The sequence below is a fragment of the Psammomys obesus genome, unplaced genomic scaffold (genome assembly GCF_907164565.1).
Source record: "Psammomys obesus unplaced genomic scaffold, mPsaObe1.curated_primary_1811, whole genome shotgun sequence".
NCBI lineage: Eukaryota > Metazoa > Chordata > Mammalia > Rodentia > Muridae > Psammomys > Psammomys obesus.
Window position 1 is genome coordinate 7935564 of NW_026585587.1, and position 19779 is coordinate 7955342.

Consider the following 19779-nt stretch of genomic DNA (forward strand, 5'->3'; position numbering starts at 1 on the left):
ACAGGAGCACTTCTCAGAGACAACTCTCAGCAAATCACAAAGTGCTCTGCAAGCCTCGCACTGCCCCCGATGAAAGGTATCTCTGCTCACCGATGGATGGGATGAGAGATGTTACCTTTCGTTACCACACAGAAACATACTTTACCAATTAAGAACATGTTGTTCAAACCTTTTTTTTTTGCCAATTACATATAAAATATCCATTCTCACTTTAAACAAAAGTCAATATAGCAGCATTTTGCTGCTAACAGGACTTTAAGCAGTAAATCCAACCCTAATGTAGCCGTCACTGCCACAGTTAAAGCACACACAGACCAACATTCAATTAGCACAGAGGCAGCTCACACCGGACTCCACATCTGAAATGCTCTGGGGTCAAACTGAACCTGCTGCTGACCATCAGCTCCTGCCGCCAGCTCCTTCGCAGGCACCGCTACCAGCTGCTCTCTTCCCAGGCTGGAAGACTAATGTATGTTCTTAAAACACTTAGTTGGCAAATGTGAGCAGAGTGGCTCCCATGATTCTTAACCTCTCTTCTTAGTTACTGGCCATGATAGAGGCACGTTTTCAGCTTTTCCTCCATTCAGGCAGAGAAGATATGAAGCAATATACTCCACCTTAAACCTTGGCTTCCTTCCAGCTCCACATATAAAGAACTTTAATAAGCGGGAAAAGCATACCCTCCCCTAAGCTTGTACACACTACAAATTTAAATGGTCGTAGCAAACTTTTTAAAATATTAAAACACATTTAGTATTTTTATTGAAAAAAAGTAAACTGGATTTTTAAACAATCTTAGAAAAATAGTTTTGGTTTAAAAATAATTCCTTTAAAACCACAAACACACACACCTAGAGAAGCAGAAATAAAGACATTACCTTTAGGTTAAAAGAAGAAAGTTCTTGGCTCAGTTTGGTCTACAAAAGCTGATGAGAGACACAGCCGGGTCTGAGCAGGCTGCAGGAACTCAGCACAACAGAGAGCAGGAGTTGGCAGGAGCGGAGCCGGAGCGGGAGTGAGTGACAGGCACACGCAGAGTGCTTTGAGTGGGGCATGGAAGGGGCTGGGACTTCTCTGTTTGCTCTGGGACAGGACCAGAGAGTTTTTCTCCTACTTAACCCCTTGGGGCAAAGTCTTAATAATGGTAACAGCTGGCGTACAGAGGGACTTGATCTGAGCGCTGAGGTCAGCCAGCCAGGATATGAAGGTGACATGTAATTTCTAGCCTTTTCCTGCTTCTACAGAGAAACTGCAACAAGGGCTGTTTTTAGTTATAACATCCTTTGATCTTCTGGATTTAAAGTTACTTAGTAGATTAAAGCCATGTTGGCTGATACTGTTTGCTTGCTTGGCCTAGTTTAAGAGCCACAAACTCAGTTTTCTGACACATTGACTACTACATCTAAACTAACACAAATAAACACCAACGCCTGTTTATTTCCAAGGCTGGGGTCTTGTGTTCTTTCACAAATGACTCTTGAGAGCCTGCTTTCAAAGGAGAAAGTTCACAGTTTTAAGAGAGGCAGTCGTCGTCTTTTTTTAAGAAGGAAGTATTAGCTCAAGCAGTGATAAGTGGGTTGTTTTTTTCCCCAATTTTCCCAAACAAAAATAGTCATTGGCTACAAGAACTTAACACTGCTTTTCAGAAGCAGATGGCCATAATGATGCCAGTGCAAAATTATATGGAAATCTTATAAATCCCTGCAAAATACCATATATTTATAAATGATAACCTTTTTGAAAGCAAATGACAGTTTTTTAAAGCCATGAACTCCACTCTTCATGGCTTTCATAATAAAAATGTCTGAACAGTTTTCTATCAGAACATGCTGATTAATTACATGAAGAGTGGATATTCAAGGTTCCAAAGCATGAACAAAGGGGAAACAGGTGAAACTGAGCTTCATCCAAAACATGTTTCACAGGAGCTGGAGAGATGGCTCAGAAGCTAAGCACACTGTCTGCTCTTCCAGAGGTCCCGAGTTCAATTCCTGGCAACCACATGGTGGGTCACAACTGTCGATAATGTGATCTGATGCTCTCTTCTGACATGCAGGCATACATGAAGATAGAGCACTCATATACATAAAAATAATTAAATCTTTAAAAAGGAATTTAAAACAGTGTCTATCCATCAAAGGACAGTCTCAAGAAAGTAAAAAAAAAAAAAAAACAAAAACAAAAAAACAAAAAAACCCAAACAATTAAGTATACAGAAAGAGAGAAAATTTTCAAATTATATACCTAAGTATCTACCATCAGATACATGTTTATAAACAAACAAACAAACACAAAAACAAAAAACTAGAAGTCATCCATAAAAAGATAATTTACTTTAAAAGAGGCCAAGGTTTTGAAAAGCTGTCTCCCAAGGCATTCAAGCAGCTAATATTCATTAGTTATTTAAGGAACTAAAATTTAAAACCACAATAAAATGAATATTTTTCCACATCTTCAAAGATTGTTATAACAAGGAAAGAAGAATTCCAAACATCATCTAAATGCTTCCATGCTGCTGGTGGGGCTGTAAGGGGCCGAACAGCCTCAGTGAACAGAAAAACTCAGTCATCGCACGATCCTGCAATTCCACTGCCGGGTGCAGTCGATCCATTACATATATTATTTCTGGTTCATACTTTGTGAATTTGCCTATTAAACATACGTTACTTATAGTTCTCCAAATAATCCTTGTGGCGTTTACACAGATACTGAGCCCGCTACGGCAGTGGTGGGAAATATGACTTGCTGGTACACACTTGCTGGGAGACCAAACAGGAGGAAGCTCTGCTGTTTGCCTGTCGTACCATAATCAGGTACATCACTGGCAGCTCAATGAATGCCACATTTTTCACAGTGTTTGTGCTTTCTGTTGGTGATCTTGCTGCTTACGGGCACTGCTGAGGGCTGCCTGGTGATCAGAGAAAAACGTATGTGTGAAATAAACGCTTTCAGGCACGAGTTACATTGCTGATAGACATGAGTCTTAATGTGAAGGAACCAGCAATATACATCAGGGGAGCTATCTCTAGGCAGAAACACAAAAAGCCAGGTTTGCATTGATTATCTGATGAGATTGTGCACATGAAATATAATCCTGCATTTCTGCATGATTCACCGCTCACTTGTTTCTGGTGACTTTCTGGACTATCACAAATGATAACTGACTCTATGCACCTAACCGAAAACAATTTCTTTAAAATGTGGACATGCATACTCAGAGCATCAAAAAAGTAGAAACAACCTGCATGTCCGCCAATTGACTCATGGGTAAACATGCTGCCAAAGAAGACAATTCACCCATGAAAACAGAAAAGTGTATGCTACAGCATGAGTCAACCTTGAAAACTCGGTTGAGGGAAAGCCAGAAACAAAAGGACACATACTCCATGGAATGTGAAATAAAGAATAGGCAAACCACGTGACAGAAGTGAACTAATGGTCACTCTGAGCTGGGGCTGGAGCTGGCAGGAGGGAACAGCTGCTGATAGGGGTAGAATTTCTTTCTGAGTGATGAAATATTTCAGAATAAAACAACTGCACAATGTGGTGAAACTCCACTCAACCAGACACTTTGAAACAGTGAAATATTTGGTATGTTAATTACACCACAATAAAAAAATAAGAAGTATAAAATTCCAGCCATCAAGCCAGTGTCTTTCGACTTGAATACATATCGCAATTTGCCAGAGCATGGTAACTACACTGGTTACTAGGTCATGTCACCTGGATTCTGATGACGAAGGTCTCTGGCAGGAATCAGGGTTGGAGGCAGGCTGGACATTTTGATTTTCTAGGAAGTATGGGCTTCTTAGACATGATCAGACCCATATTTAAAGAAGCACTGCATTAAAGACAATGCCCAGGCTCCTAAAGGTATCTTTCACCTCTACATTTCCGAAACATACCTAAAGCACAGTCAACCTGGAGTAGGAGCGGTAGGCAAGAAGGCAAGGATAGGAACGGAAAAACGCACTCAGGTAAGTAAAAATATTGTCCCTAACATCAAAGTCTGATGATTTGGTGTCACACATCCTCCACATACTATAACATCTAAAAATCCTCAAGAAAACTAGATTGATTGATTAAAAAATCAAAGGATTTTAGTACTCTCTGGTCACTTAATAATACTTCCATTTAGTTAATTAAAATAACTAATCCCATTTTATTGTGCTTCTCCTCACAAAAAAATTAAAATGTTTTAATGCTGAGTCCATACATGGCTGCAAGAAACTCCTTAAGACAGTTATAGTGCCACAAACCTCAAAGGCCTGACCCTCCAGCTCCCAAGCCTGTAAGTCATCATTTACATTTGTAGCAGCTGCTGATTTCTATCTGACCTCTTAAAATTTGGGGTGTCTGCAAACAGGCAAGTGAAAGAACTTTTGGTATTATCACATGGTGTATAATACTACATAAAAAAAAAAACCAACAGATTAATTCCAAGCCTTTCAGCAAGTTTCTTAATATCATTCAGAGAAAAAGGGGAAATGCTTGGTAACCCTGCAGAATCCTAATACTCCCCAAAAAGTGTTTTACTTTTTATTGTATAATCTTGTTCTCTTTCTTTTTTATGAATTTGAGAGGGTTTAAGGGATAGTGTGGCAGAAGAGGTGCACTTGGTACTTTTAACTTATTTTCTTTCTTATTTACCTGTTTGTTTGTTTACTTATTTCTTTACTTACTTATTTTTGAGACAGGGTTTCTCTGTGTAGCCTTGGCTTGTAGACCAGGCTGGCCTTTAACTCACAGAGATACCTCTGCCTCCCCAAGTGCTGGGATAATAGGCATGTGCCACTACTCCTGGCTGGTACTTTTTAAAAAGTGATAAAAGGGTGTGTGTGGGGGGGTGCTGCTCATCAACTTCCTCTTCCCAGCTGAAGCTAGCCCAGAATGCAGGCTTTGTTATATGTCCTTATTGGTAAATGTCAGAATGACAATGCATGAGGAAGCTGGGGAGACAAAAGGGCAATGATTCAGCCAGGTGTTTTTCAGTTTGGGTAAATCAATACCATAGTAGTTTGTTTGGTTTTTGTTTTGTTTTTTTGTTATCTGAATTAATTTATTTTGTGTACATTGGTGTTTTGACTGCATGCATCTGCATGATGAAGTCAGATGCCCTAGAACAGAAGTTACAGAGTGCAGCCAGCTGCGACTACAGACTACAGCTGCCATGTGGGTGCTTGGAATTGAACCTGGGTCTTCTGGAAGAGCAGCCAATGCTCTTAACCGGTGAGCCATCTTCCCAGCCCCTAGCTTAGTAATTTGTAGGTATAAGTTCAGAAAAAGAAATGGCAGTAAAGCTACAGACAGTACCTCATGCTGGGTTTTAGTGTTTCTGGTGTACAGATCATTAGATGCCTACTTAAGATCTCAGACCAGAACCCATGGTCGCTACAAGTAGTCACTTAATCCAGATGTTGCATTCTCCATCTACAAAATTTAAATATTAGGATAGAGGCTCTCACAGGCTCACTATAAAAAGAAAAAAAATCCCAGTTTTACCACTTAAGATTATACTTTATGTTAGCAGATTGAGAACAAAGGCAGACACAGGTAAAGTGTAGAACAGTCACGGGTTCTGTGCACTTGGAAAATGTGCATCAATCTTCCACGCTCCTCTTATCTGACAGCTGTCATCTGTTAATCTCCTTACCCATTTCCTGCTGGAAATCCTATCTCCAGATCTGTAATTCTCACAAATGACACTGTGCGGTTTTATCTCCCACCGGCTGACAGCTGAAGAATGTGCTCTTTCCGTGTCTTCTCTGGCCTCCAGCTCTAATCCATGATGCCCCTGGCCATCTTCACTTTCTCAGCATTGATTTACTCGACCATCACCCCACAAAAACTTCCCCAAACCTGCTCTCCAAGTCCTTTTGTGCTTTGTTCTCCCAGGTTTGGGGATGTTAGTGAAAACAGCCTCCAGAAAGGGAAAGACTTAAAAATCATAGTCACATGGTGGGGTGAGATTGGGGGCCCTGTGTTACAGCTTAGCAATTCCACTGAAATCCACACAGATACTGAAAGCCCTGCATGCCCCCACTGGAACTCTCCCAGCAAGTGATGCTGTGTATTTTCATAAAAGAATAGGAAACCTGGATCCTGAGTTTCTTCAACACTACCACAACTGCCTGAAACGCCTTCTAGAACTTGTCCATTATCACTTACAATATCTGCCTCTCTTTCCTAACATAACTATTTATGTTATGTTGGGTCCCCCAAAGGCAGCCACAGCCCACATGGGCCGTTTCATTTCAAATTACTTTACATATAATTGAATGTACACAGAACTTGAATGAGTGCTGAGCAGCCACCCTGACTCCTGGCTGCTGAGCTGGAGAATGCAGACACAACTCCCCAGAACACACAAAGCCTGCGCAGTGGCAGCTCCAGCTCTGACAGCCACGGGACTTTGCCTTATTCTCCCAACAAGTGCATCTTCATTGTTCCTGCTTTGTCAACTTCTTCATTCACAAAAACTGTTGTGCTTTCTTCAACCTAAGAACTCCGTTCTGCTGGTTCTTGGTCTGCCTGTTCCTGTCCTTCAACTGCCACATACCACCCAAGCCTCATCCCACACTCCTCTCCCCACACTGAAACAACTGTTACTTTAGCAGTCCTTTTTCAATATTCAATTTTGTTTGTGTCTCTAGCTGCCAGTCCTCAGGGCAATCTCTTTTCTCCTTTCTGTTTCCCACAATCTCTGCCTTGTGAACCTCTGCTACATGTCCTTGCCTGAGCCTCTGGAGTTTCTTACTCTAAACCTTGGGCAGCGCCTGATGGCTTGTCTTTATTCTCTAGGCTGGTTCCTGCCTCCATCATCACACCCAACTTCTGCTCTAAGTTTTATTTCACAGCTTCTGTTGTCCAAGGACAGTCCATTTATACGTCTTCCTGGCTGGTTAAAGTCAACAATTTAAAACATAAATTGTCAGCATCAAAGAACTTCTTTTTAAATAAAAATTTAAGGACTTTTTGCACCATGTGGTTGCAGTATCCAGAGGCCAAAGAAGAGAACCAGATCCCTGAAACTAGGGTTACAGTAATAAGCCGCCATGGAAATGCTGGGAATTGAACCTGAGTCCTTTGGAAAGGCAGCCAATGTTCTTAAGTGTTGAACAATCTTAACAGCCCAGAGTTTTCTGATCCACTCTCTCAGTCACCTAAACCCACAAATTCAACTTCCATGGTTATTTATGGACCACTAGATCTAGGCTGCATCCTGGATACAGTGGGAGTCATCTTTGAGCTTTAAGCAATTACAACATTTTTGGCTCTCTCCCTAGCCACCTATCCCTTCAATCCCATTTCCTCAGTCACCTTGGTTTAATTTTCCCTTCGATAATTACCAGGGCCTAACAGATGTGATTAATACATAGTCTGTACTTTTTCCAACCTAAGAAACAGAGTTTCTATATTCAGCAGAAGACACAGACCTGGTCAAGCTGCCCTCATTCAGAAAACGTGAATGGCTCCCCAGTGCCAGTGTACAGTTTAGTCAGTTTATCTGAAATGTAAAATCCTTCCTTATTGAGGTTCTTTCCCTCCCTCCAAAACACACTCTCCTCCTTAGGATGTGGGTGTAGCTCAGGATTAGTTAGTGAATTTGCCTGACAGGCTGGAGGCTCTGGCCGTCATCCCCAGCAGAAGGGATGCTGAGCTGGGTCACAGTGGAACTTACTTTGTACTTACCCTATGCCTTCTGCCCTCAATGCTCTTCCTATGGCCAAGCATGGGTTTTCCACAAAGCCTTCCCTGATTGCCTGAAGCAGAAATGCTAACATTCTGCTCTAAGACACATGACCCTGAGAGCCCTGTTACACCATTTATCGTATGCTAACTTTAAACAGTTTTGAAAGCCAGGGCCATTTATGTCTCTCTTCTGCTTCTTAATCTACATTTAAAGGCAAAGGTCTACTATCTTCAGGCCTCTGAGGAAGGTATATAAAGCATATTCTACTATGTGCTAAGTTAAATTTTAATACTGCACAAATGTTGACTGAACAAGTCACATTTCACAATTGTTGCCTTACATATATTACATTGTTATTGAGCAGAGGACAGAATTGAAATACAATCTTCGGTATACAAAATCTATTTTCCTGCTCACTTATATAGGCCCTAGGGACCATTCCCACCGCAGCTGTAGGAAAGAAAAAAAACAGTCAAGATTAATTTCATGTCAACTTTGACTACAGTATGTTGCATTATTCCCTGCTGTAAACTCTGAATACTAAAACACTATTAAATACTATGAAATGGCAATAAGTGGCTAGTCACCTTTTCTCTACATCAACAGCACTCCGTTCAGGAGGTAATATGCAACCTCATTCTCAAGACAGTTTTTCAATTCACGTGTTCTTTGTGGAAGGATTTTCCTAGGCATTAACAGAGGTACTTTTATGTTGGCGCTCTGTTTTCTTTGTGGCAGTGCTGGGGGTTTGAACTCAGAACTTCACACATGATGACCATGCATTCACCGGCTGAGTTATGGCTCTTAATGGAGGTATTTTTAAACAACAACGGAATAAATGTTTTTTTTTTTCTACAGTGAGCCATTACAGGCATGGGTCCATAGACTTTTCTATTTAATCTCTGGCTAATCTTACTGTGGCAAATCTGATCTGTGATAAACCACTTTGGAAATTCATGAATGTAGGAAACCTTTGTTTTTAGCTCAAATATTCTTTGTTTGATTTGATTAAAAATTAGAAAATTATATGCACCTTATCAATAACACAAAAATAATTTGGTCACCCAGAATGAAATCTACTTAATATTAACTAATAAGCATCAAATGCCTTACAGAGATTAGAAACTGGAATGTGTGCTTTAGAAAAAAAGGCACAGGCACCAGCGGGTCTCAGGTTAGAAAAGGCATGGGCACCAGCGGGTCTCGGAAAGAAAAGGCATAGCATCAGCGGGTCTCAGGAAGAAGCAGTCTTCATTCTTCTGTAGACTACACATAAATTCTAATCTCCCTTAACCTGGCCGAAAGAAATTATTATTAAAAACCTCAAGCACTTGAGAGGAGAAAGTGGTAGGATCAGGAATTCACATTATACAGAAAGTTCAATGCAGCTTTTCTCAAAACACCAAAGGAGAAAACAAACAAGCCCTGCCTTTTGAAGTGTGAAAGTTAATGCAAGGCCAGTTTATTACAGTTCCACATTTGTCTACAAGGAGAGCTTTCTTGACACGAAAAACTCAGTGTTAAATTTCAGAGAAGCCTAGGATTTGATAGTTTTATATATTAAAAAGAAAAAAGCTAAAGCATTTCAGCCATTACAAAATAAAAAGCCTGCAGACAGATGACCTAAGAATAAAATCTTGAGATGCACAAGGATTTAAAAACAAAGCATAATATTAACAGCTCTGGGCAGCTTCCAACATATTTCTGGTTTGCAAATATAGGATTTCAAAATGTGATACTTTACTTTTACAATAGAAGTTCTTGGCAGGAAATCTCCTGCTAAAATGAGAAACAATATATCTTGACTTTAATCTAATTAGAACATTCTCTTAAGGGTTTCAGTTGTATTTTGTTACCAAGCTCTGCACTGAATGTAAATGAAAGCAGTGTGCAAAAAGTACCAGATTCTGTCTAACAAACCAAAATCTTCCATTAGTTGGATTTTGGATGTTTATGGGGAAAGTTTCACTTGCCTTTTTTTACAACATGAAATTAAAAAAAAATGTACAAGTTAATTTTCTAACTGTTATATAGTATAGGAAACTAAGTGTCATCTGAATACAAATGTGTCATCACTGCTAAAGACTCACATGGATACATCACATTCCTTGACATAAAACAAAATTATAGCGAAGAGTAAATAAAACTCACATCCACTTTATTTTTTTTATACTTTTTATAACATATGATAATATTGTTTTTGGCAAGAAAAGAACCTGAAACCACCCAAACTCTAAGGCTGAAGCTGCTGGAGTTAGGTATTTCATGAATGTGGAGGAAGTTGAGTAAGATGTTGAAGAGACATGTATTAATGATTTAAAAGTTCAAACAGTTCAAAACTGTGAAAGTCATACTCAATCTTGCTTCAGAAATTTATTTATATGAGATAAAGTTCTGTTAGATGGCTATAAAAAGATAAGAAATAAGGTAATAATTAATGAGGAAGGAGTAAGGATATTTATTTTATGTCAGAATTAAACACACACAATATCCCAGTAAGGCAGTGTTGTTAGACGTAAAATGCAGGCCTGGCTGAAAGCAAAGGTTTCCATAAATGGACGCATTAGAAACCGGGCTTGAGTCCTGCACAGTAAAGGCCTCGCTACCTTTAAGGTGATGCAGGGTGGAATCGTTAGTCAGCTCACAGAGCCCTTGGAAGAGCACTGAAATGCTGTTGGGCCTAGTGACAGCCTTAATGGTCTTAACAGTTACTGAGGACACTAACGCAGTAGAATCACTTGAGTCCAGGAATTCAAAAGCAAATTAGTTAAAAAAAAAAAAAAAAAAAAACAAAACAAAACAAAAACAAAAACAAGAGACCCCCAACCCCATCTCAAGAAGGAAAATAATAATCACAGAACAACACTGAAACAAAAATCATCTCAGTGTATCTGCTATTCTGCAGGGAGGCAGTTCTAGCCTTAGTCCCCTGAAGTGGTCCCCACAGGCCTCAGTGCCGAGACCCTCAGCAGGTCCAGGCTGCCGTAGACTTTTTTGGGTCCGTTAGTCAGAATCTTTTTCCTCGGGACTCAGTAGTGACGGCTGCAGCTCCAGTGTTGTAAAGTACAGCTACGACAAAGCACTGTTCTAATCCCACCGGGGCTTCCCCAAAACTGGGGCTTGCAGAAGGCATCTTAACCATGTCAGAAGAGAAAATAGGTTTTCCTGTTAACATAGTCCAGGTCCTACTCACATAACCTAGGATTGCAGTACTTCTAGTACAAGTATAGGAGGAAAATGTTTCATTTGTTTAAACTCCTTAATTATAAAGCTCACAACCTAATCTTATCATGAAAATGGCTTGACGTGCAGAAAGCAGAACATTGGATTAGGCACAACAACAACAACAAATAAGCTTACATAATTATTTTTTAAGTTACATCTTGTGTGTGTGTGTGAATGTGTTAATACTGCCATGATGTGTCCAGTGCAGAGAACAGGGTGTGGGAGTCAGTTCTCTCCTTCAACTATGGGGGTCTTGGAGCCCAAACTCATTTCCTCAGGCTTTCAAGTAAGCACCTTTATCTGCAGAGCCATCTCCTCAGCCCTCACACAATTACTGAGAGCAAGAAAGTACCGTATTTTTTAGGTAGGACATTGCACTGGAGTCCCAAGTTAACAACCAGGTACTGCCAAGATGATGTTTGCTTTAAAACAAAACAGCAAAACACTGAGAAGAGAGATTCACACTACAATGTTAGGAGTTTTAGTCAGTACTCATCCTTTACAAAGGCCTGTCACTGCCAGTACCTTACACAATAGGAGACAAAAGATAAAAATAGTTCTGAGGAGCCATAGAAATTTAACTAGCAAGCTCTTTGTTTTGTTCCTAAGCTAAGGCATCAGCTCTGTTGAGTCAACCAACAGCATTGCTTTACTGGCGATCTCAGTCGGAGTCCAAGGAGTCCTCCTTAGGACTCTATTCAGTGTTCTGAAGTCATACATCCCCTTAGTGTCACACAGTCAGCACAGCCCTCGGCCTCACTGAAGAAACATTATACACTCTCTCTCCCATCCCTGAGGGACCTCAGGCAATGTGATACTCACTCCTTCCTCTGCCAAGGGTGATGCCTTGGAATTCAAATCCACACCCTGCTGGCTTTTCGAAGACAAACCAGAACCAAGAATCAAGCTCACAAATGAAGACCTTTTATATGGAGAAGTGCAACTGCCACAAACTTCTAAAACAATCTTTATTCTTACGTAAAACTAAAACACACTTTTTACTTTCATCAAAGAATTTTAACTTTGGAAGTCAGCAAGATGGCCTAGAAAGACAGATGAACCAAATTGGGTCTCTGAAACTCTACAGAGGAGAGAAGCAACTCCTGAAAGTGCCTCAGACCTACACAACTATGGCCTATGCACATGCACAGACACATGCATGAACGCATGCGTGTGTGCACACACAAACATCGGCATATGTAAAAAATCCAGACAACATACACATGCAGATACACAAACATGCAAATAAGCACATGCATGCACACATATACACATACTCTGGTACATGTTCAAATGCACACACACACAGACACACACACACACACACATCCCCTACAATAACAAATCTTTTAAAAAATTTTAGAGAATTATAAGCATTGGAAGCAACTGTTCTTCTCAGTGCTAGCTGTTTGTAACAATACCTCAGATGGTTTAATCAATTGTGTTAGCTTCCTGTCATTATAACAAGTATCTGAGAAACCAGATAGAGGCGAGAGAGGACTCATTTGGCTATGGTTTGAAGGTTATAGTACACACGCAACTGCTCCCATTGCTGTTGGGCCTGTGGTTAAGCAAAAACTGCTCACCCCATAGCCAGAGAGTAAGAGAAAAAGAAAGGACCCAGATCCCCTTCCAGAGCATTCAGAATGGACTGTAGACTTCCCATGAGGCCCCATACATTAAGATTCTACTCCCTCTTGTCAGCACCAAGCTGAGGACATAGCCTTAAATAGATGGACTTTGTGGGGTCATCAGCAGTCACTTTGGATAACTGAGAAAAACCACTTAGAGGTGGCACTCAAGACAACCGGAGCTTTCTCAGATTTGAGAGAGCCAGGAGCGAATGACAGAACTCAGTCCTTGTTATTACGTTCTTAATGACTTTGTGTCTCTTGAGATTGTTAAAAATTGAATTTTATAGGGCTTCTCATTGCATTTCAAGATTTGAACTATCTATTCCCATGGTGACCAGTGAGTATGGCTTTTTTTAATTAAAATATTTTTTCATTCATTCATCCTTCTATCCTTCTATCCATCCATCCTTCCATCCATCCATCCATCCATCCATCCATCCATCCATCCATCCATCCATCCATCCATCCATCCACTGTGTGCATGCACACACCAGTGCATGTTGGAGGGACAGTGGAAAGTCTATAGGGATCTGTTCTCTCCTTCTACCATACGGAACTTGGGGATTGAATTCCAGTGACAAGGTTCGGTGAGCCATGTAGTCAGCCTGTCCATGCCCTTTTTAAGGAGTAAGAGGATGAGAGAAGCTGAAACAGGAAGTACATCCCCAGTGCTGTGCCGTCCTGTTTCTGGAAGCAGATGTTCTAGAGAAAGCAAACTGTCCACAATAACAACATACAGATTTTACAGGTCACAGGAATGTTTCTTTTTATGATTCTAACTTCAAAAAATACAATTAACATCCCTTTGGTACATATTCTGAAGGCAATTAAATCTGCATATAGTAACATATGTTTATTTCTGGATTCTGGAAGTTGAAAGGTTCAACTGAGGATTTGTACAAGTTTGCCCAGAAGTTTTTAGTTCCTCCTAAAAACTTACATCTTGATCCTGCTAATAAAGACTAACTCTAGGTAGGGAAAGAAGACATTTCTAAAACCATGAAGAGTTTAGTGATTGCCTCTGGCTCACCTGCAAAGAAAGCCTAAGTAAGCTTGGGATAGACACAGCAGTTCTGTATACAGACCGGAGCCATCTGATTTATGTATGCACACATGTTTTATATGTGCTTGAGAAAATAAAGCACTCTCATGTACAAATCTGGGAATAGAACACATTATCCCCACTTGGATCTGTGGTACATCAAACAAGAAGTGTGAATTTTAAAAAGGGAGGAGTGTTTTAACCTCGAATTTTATAAAAGTTCTCCCAAGATCTGCCTTCTCCCATGCCGAGGACGTAAGACAGGGCTTTGTGGATGTTGGGAAAATTCTCTACTGCTGACTATATGCTAGCCAACTCTTTTACATTTTATATACTATCTGCTTACTGAATGTTTAAGGCTAATAACTGTGAATTCTTTGTACGACAAAAGGAGGAAGAGAGAGAAGAGGGAGAGTGGAAGCCGTGTGACTACAGGGGAAAAGCAATCCAAACACTGTGACCCAACCTCTTCTGAAGAAGCTTCCACGGGGAAGTCTACATCTCCTACCATGAGGTCTAACGCAGCATCTCCACCCCATGCAGGGACACACTCTCAGATCACACACTCAAGCTGGGACTTGAGACTATCTAGCTGTCTGTGAAAATAAAGATCGACAGCCTCATTAATATTCTTCATTTTATATTTCATCTCTAACCATCTCACAAGAAAGCACTTGAAGACTACAGGCAACTACCAAGTACTAGAAAGTAGTGTGAAATCACTCCTCACATGGAGAAATCTTTTTTTTTTTTTTTAAGTGGAAATCTTTTGTTTTGTTTCTCTTTTAAGACAGGGTTTCTCTGTGTAACAGCCCTGGCTGTCCTGGAACTCTCTTTGTTGACCAGGCTGGCCTTGAACTCACAGAGATCCGCCTGCCTCTACCTCCCCAGTGCACCACCATGCCTGGCCACACGGGAGAAATCTTAACGTGCTGCGGTCCCACTGCTGCTTTTTCCACATGCCAAGACTTTGAAGCGCAATCAGCAGCTATCTCGAGAACAGGCTGTGTCTGTTTCGCCCTCCCTGCTACAGAGGCCACGCGGGCAGGTTACAGCCATGCACACTGCCTCCAAGCCCCATGTCACAGCACGGCACAGGACAGCCGACAGCCGGGCCTCTCCTCCATTCCTCCGGGTTACATGCCCACACCCAGGCAGGAGCCACATCCCTATTGCCACATTCTTTCCAGCTGGGGTATTTGGGGTAGGGGAGGGGGTCTCCAATAACCAAGTAAGTTCAACACTTACACTTAGTGAAGTGTAAGAATATACTGTGATTTCCTTTTTTTTCCTTCTGTTATCTAAAATGCCTGAAGAGTAAATCACACTTAAAAAGGAATACTTTGATACCATAGCTCTTTGCTCTATACAATCAAATTGGTTCTCCTACTACTTGAAGGCCCTCTTACTTCTCTTTAATTTTTAATTGACACAATTATACATATTTATGAAGTATAATGTGATACATGCAATAATGTATAAGGATCAAATCAGGGTAGTTGGCATTTCCTATCTTCTTAAACTACAAATTTTTAATGCTTTATTATTATATCACACATTAGCTGCACAAAATGATGAATTTCAGGACTGGGGAAAGGGTTCCATCAGTGCTTGCCTCACAGCAGGAGGATGTGGGCACAGGGCACACAGGCAACACCTCCACCCCACCCTAGGGAGGTGGGAGACAGGAGGCTCCCTAGGGCTTGCTGGCCAGCCAGCCTAACTGGGGAGCTCTGGGCTCTCCTTGAGCTGCACAATTGTAATAATCCTTATAGCAGATATTAGTTATACAAAACAGCAGATTTGGGATTGCGAGATGGCAAAGTTGGCAACACTGCTGGACTAAGGGCTGTGATAACACTAGGTCAAACCCCAAACAAACTACCTGAACTGAAAATACATCATGATTCTGCACCCAACTTGGAAATTAAATTGTTTAAATAAGAAAAATAAGGAATCTCCTGCCCCGACCGAAGCCCACACTGATGTGACTTTTTCTAGAGTGGAAATGGACATGTAGGCCCTTGCCAGATGCAGTATCCATTTTGAAATGCTGAAGAGTTAAGGGCCTAACAAAGATGCTGCTGTTTGTGCTGCATAGACCTGCTCTAGATGCTGTAGACTTCAGAGAGCAACTGTGCAATTACAAGCTGCTGCTTAATATTCTCTCCAGGTACAAAGGAACTCAAGTAGCTGTGGACAAGAAGAGAGCCTGTGTCTGCTGTCTGTGGAGCTGAGTGGGCACACGGCATACTTTACGTGAGATGAAAGCCCCACAGCCTGTTAACTCTCTCAGATGAGTGCTTTTATAAGTGATGCCATGGCAACACACAGGCAAGGTGAACACCTCATTACCCTCCTGCATCACATACGTTGCTACATTCTGAGTCCTGTGACTATATTCTAAATCTGTATTTTCACTAAGCCTTAGTTTTAAAATACTTATTTATATCCTATTATGAATGAAACCATACAAGTTACCCAAAACTAATAGCTCCATGGATTAAATAAAATTTATTAATGATAAAAGATGCTTTCACATAGACCACATTAATTCAGTTCTGTAAGTTTGGTGAAGTACACCAGAAGAGCCCATGTAACTGCAATAAAGTTTAATGGATGCTCAGTTTGGTACTAACACAGCAGGTAATACAGGCAATGAAAGCATGAATCACAAGTATGATTCATGCTTTAACAAAAAGTACAAATAGTAGCCTTAACAAAAAGTACAAATTTTCTCAGAAATTGGCCAACATACATATGACTAAATTTCTGCATTCAGGTAGAGGCTAGCTAGTGACACTGAGGAGAGCGCAGTCAACCTCTGAAGCATTCTTTAACTAGCTATTTCCAAGACGGAGCTGATGGCTATTGGGAAGTGAGGCTCATTGCATGACTCTGTGAATGTCCTGTGTAACTGACATCACCACACAGCTGTGCACACAGACTCACTGTGACCTGCTCCTCTACCGCAGGTGTGCATCGCCGTTCTAAGCACTGCTACTGTGCTCTTCCGACTACCGTGACTCAGAACTCAAATTTAAGGACACTAAAAGCTTTTAAATTATTTTAACTATTTGCAAAATGAAATGTTAACCTGACAGATCAACTACCATCTTACAATCCATTCTATTTTTATTTGTTTTGTTATGATCCAACTTGTTTTAAAATGAAGCATAACATTTTATTTTAGATACAGCAGCAATAAAATCTCCATCCAAACAGTCACTAGTATCAGTCTAAAATTATTTGATTTGCATTCGCCAGCAGCACACCCAACAGCAAGAAAACTTTGTTTTTCTAGTGACAACACACAGTTGAAGTAAGTAAAATGTTCCAATAATGTAATTAAGTGAAGAGCGATCACCTTGTTGGCTAAGACAGGCTCCCTGAAAAAGCTCTCTGGGCTTTCTATGTTTTCAGTGGGTTCTGGGTCTTACCAAGTATCACATTAAAAGGAGCCACCTCAGAAAAGAGCTTGGAGCTTGGAGCTACTTCTGAACACTGTGAATGCTCACAGAATGAAACTGAAAAAGTCAATACTATTAATATTGGTGCACCGAGAACAAGCGGCTTGGCCATGGCTTCCCATTCTATCCCGGGCTGAATGGGACTTTGAAAGCAGAGGCCTGGGGATCTCATGCAAATCTCATTTCTATCTACCACATCATTCAGACATCAAACTTGGACATTACTTTTTAATTTTGAAAATTCAAAGGTTTAAAACCTCACAGTGACAAGTAGTCAAATACCTTCCTTTCCCTTGATGGTCTTCTCAACTTCCTAACCCTTATACAGTGGAAATGAGTCTGCTTCCAGCTGCTGCTCACAGCTCAGCCCTGCGTCCTTCCTGATGGAGAAATGTAAAGCAGGCCACTTTTCCTTGATGTGCACAGCTCGCAGGCTGTTTGTAGTGCTTACACACACACACACACACACACACACACACACACACTGAAGCAGACAGGAGAACCAAAGTGTATCTAGGCACAGATTCTCAGTCTTCTCTGTAGCAGAGCCCAAACACAAGCTTTTAGATACACGGGAGCAGAGCTCTCCCTGGCCTGGTAGCTCTACATCAAAGATATGCGTACTAATCTTCAGTATATTTGAAAGCCACTGTCATATACATGGTACCTTTCAACTTTTCATAGTATGACTAAAGTCATACTATAGCTGACATTTCTAAACAGTGGCATTTCTAAATGCAGCTTAAGCAACAGAAGCTTCTAAAAAAACATTTGCAGCTTCATTTTCCACTCACTATACAGGGAAGAACACTGCGTAAGCATTTGTTACAGAAAATATACAACCCAAAGTCACCAATATTTTAGTAGATATACCTAAGTACATTGTTTCACATATTAATGTTTGCATTTTTACCACTAAATACCTAACTGGACATCCAAAATACCCATTCCCTTGCTGATAAGGATTCTTGTAACTCATGTTTTCCATCTGGTTCAATCGCCTTCTCACTGGAATACACTGATTTATAACTTTGAGTAAATAACTGAGTAGTGTACATCCTCAGTCTCTGATGGTCCACAAACTCCCTTTCACTCACACCTTGTTTGTTATTTTGAAGACACTGTCTCACTGCCTCCTGGCATCTACCTATTAGATCTGACCGCAGTCAGCCTTAACATTCAGTCTTGGTAGACAACCTGTCTTTTGCTTCCTTCTGTGGATCAGAGGCTGTCTTACAATGTCACCCAGGCCCTTTTCAGAGTCATCATCCTCCAAGCTTCTGCCTCCTAAGTCCAGGGACTACAGGCATGTGCTAACACACGCAGATGAAAACTGTCTTTCGTGAGTACTTCCTCTTTTCTTTTCAGCTAATTTTTCACACCTTTCCCTGGCTCCTTAAATCTCTCACAATCCTTTCCCCACACTAACTAGTGAACTACTTCTCTAAACCACACTAGTAACACTTGAAATCAGAAGAGACCATCCATCACTAAACTGCCAGCACCCTGTTAGCCTCCTGCTGTAGCACCAGCATTCTCCCTCCCTCCCCTCCTTTCTTTCTCCCTCCCTTCCTCCCTCTGTCTGCCTGTCTCTCTGTGTTGTGTCTCTGTATGTATGTCTATAAATGCATGCATTTGAGCATGTATGTATATACATGTGTGTAGGTCTAAGTACAAACATGAATGTGGAGGCCCCAAGGTGATATCTTGTATGTTCCCTCAATTGCTCCACACTTTACTGAGGCAGGATCTCGCACCAAACCTAAACTCAGAGCCAAATTGCCCAAAGGACCCCTTGTCTCTGCCTCATGGGTGCTGGGATTACGGGCATTAATGTTTGCGTACTAATCTTCAGTATATTTGAAAGCCACTGTCATATACATGGTACCTTTCAACTTTTCATAGTATGACTAAAGTCATACTATAGCTGACATTTCTAAACAGTGGCATTTCTAAATGCAGCTTAAGCAAAAGAAGCTTCTAAAAAACCATTTGCAGCTTCATTTTCCACTCACTATACAGGGAAGAACACTGCGTAAGCATTTGTTACAGAAAATATACAACCCAAAGTCACCAATATTTTAGTATTGGTGCCGAGCCTTCCAGGCTTTTCTGTGTTTTCTGGGGACCCGAATCCAAGCCACACACGTGCACCTTATCTACTGCACCCCCAGCCTACCTGATCAAGTCTAAGGCTGGTCGTCTGTTTGTGCACAGTCCACATCCTCTCATCTGCTTAACATATCAACAAATCCTCATTCTGTAACCCCCAACTCTCCCCATATACTGGATTATTTCCATTAGTTTACAAAGGTATCTTTATGTTTCGCTTTTCAAAACAACAAGAAAACAAGACACTATCCCTGGCCCTGAGCAAACAGTTTCTACAAAAGGTCTTTACAGTGTATTTTCTAAAAACATTTATTTTCTCCAGAAACAGATTAAATATACCTAAGTTAAAGTAGCTCAGGAAACAAGTTCCTGCATCTTATCAGATCACAGTGCAATAAAACAATCACTTCAGAGTGCAACCTTATTTGGGAACAAATGTTGTGACTGTCACTCATTTAAATGGGCTTATACTAGAGCCAGCGGGCCCCTAATCCAATAGCACCAATGTCCTTATAACACAGAAAGTACACAGGGAGAGCATGATGTGGGCAGATGGTACAGATGAGGGTGAGGCATCCCTCCAAGCAGCCCCCAGCAGACAGT

At 40.9% G+C, this 19779-nt stretch overlaps 1 protein-coding gene across 6 annotated transcripts in view; it reads right to left on the reverse strand.

The window, feature by feature from the left end:
- Positions 1-19779, reverse strand: part of Disp1 (dispatched RND transporter family member 1) — a 148715-nt gene that overhangs the window by 61077 nt on the left and 67859 nt on the right. The window contains exon 1 of one of the 6 annotated variants that reach the window (XM_055609541.1): positions 879-1113. The exons of the other annotated variants lie outside the window; for them this stretch is intronic. The gene's annotated coding sequence lies outside the window, so the exon portion shown is untranslated. Of the gene's footprint in view, positions 1-878; positions 1114-19779 lie in introns of those variants that run through there. 6 annotated transcript variants of the gene reach the window in all.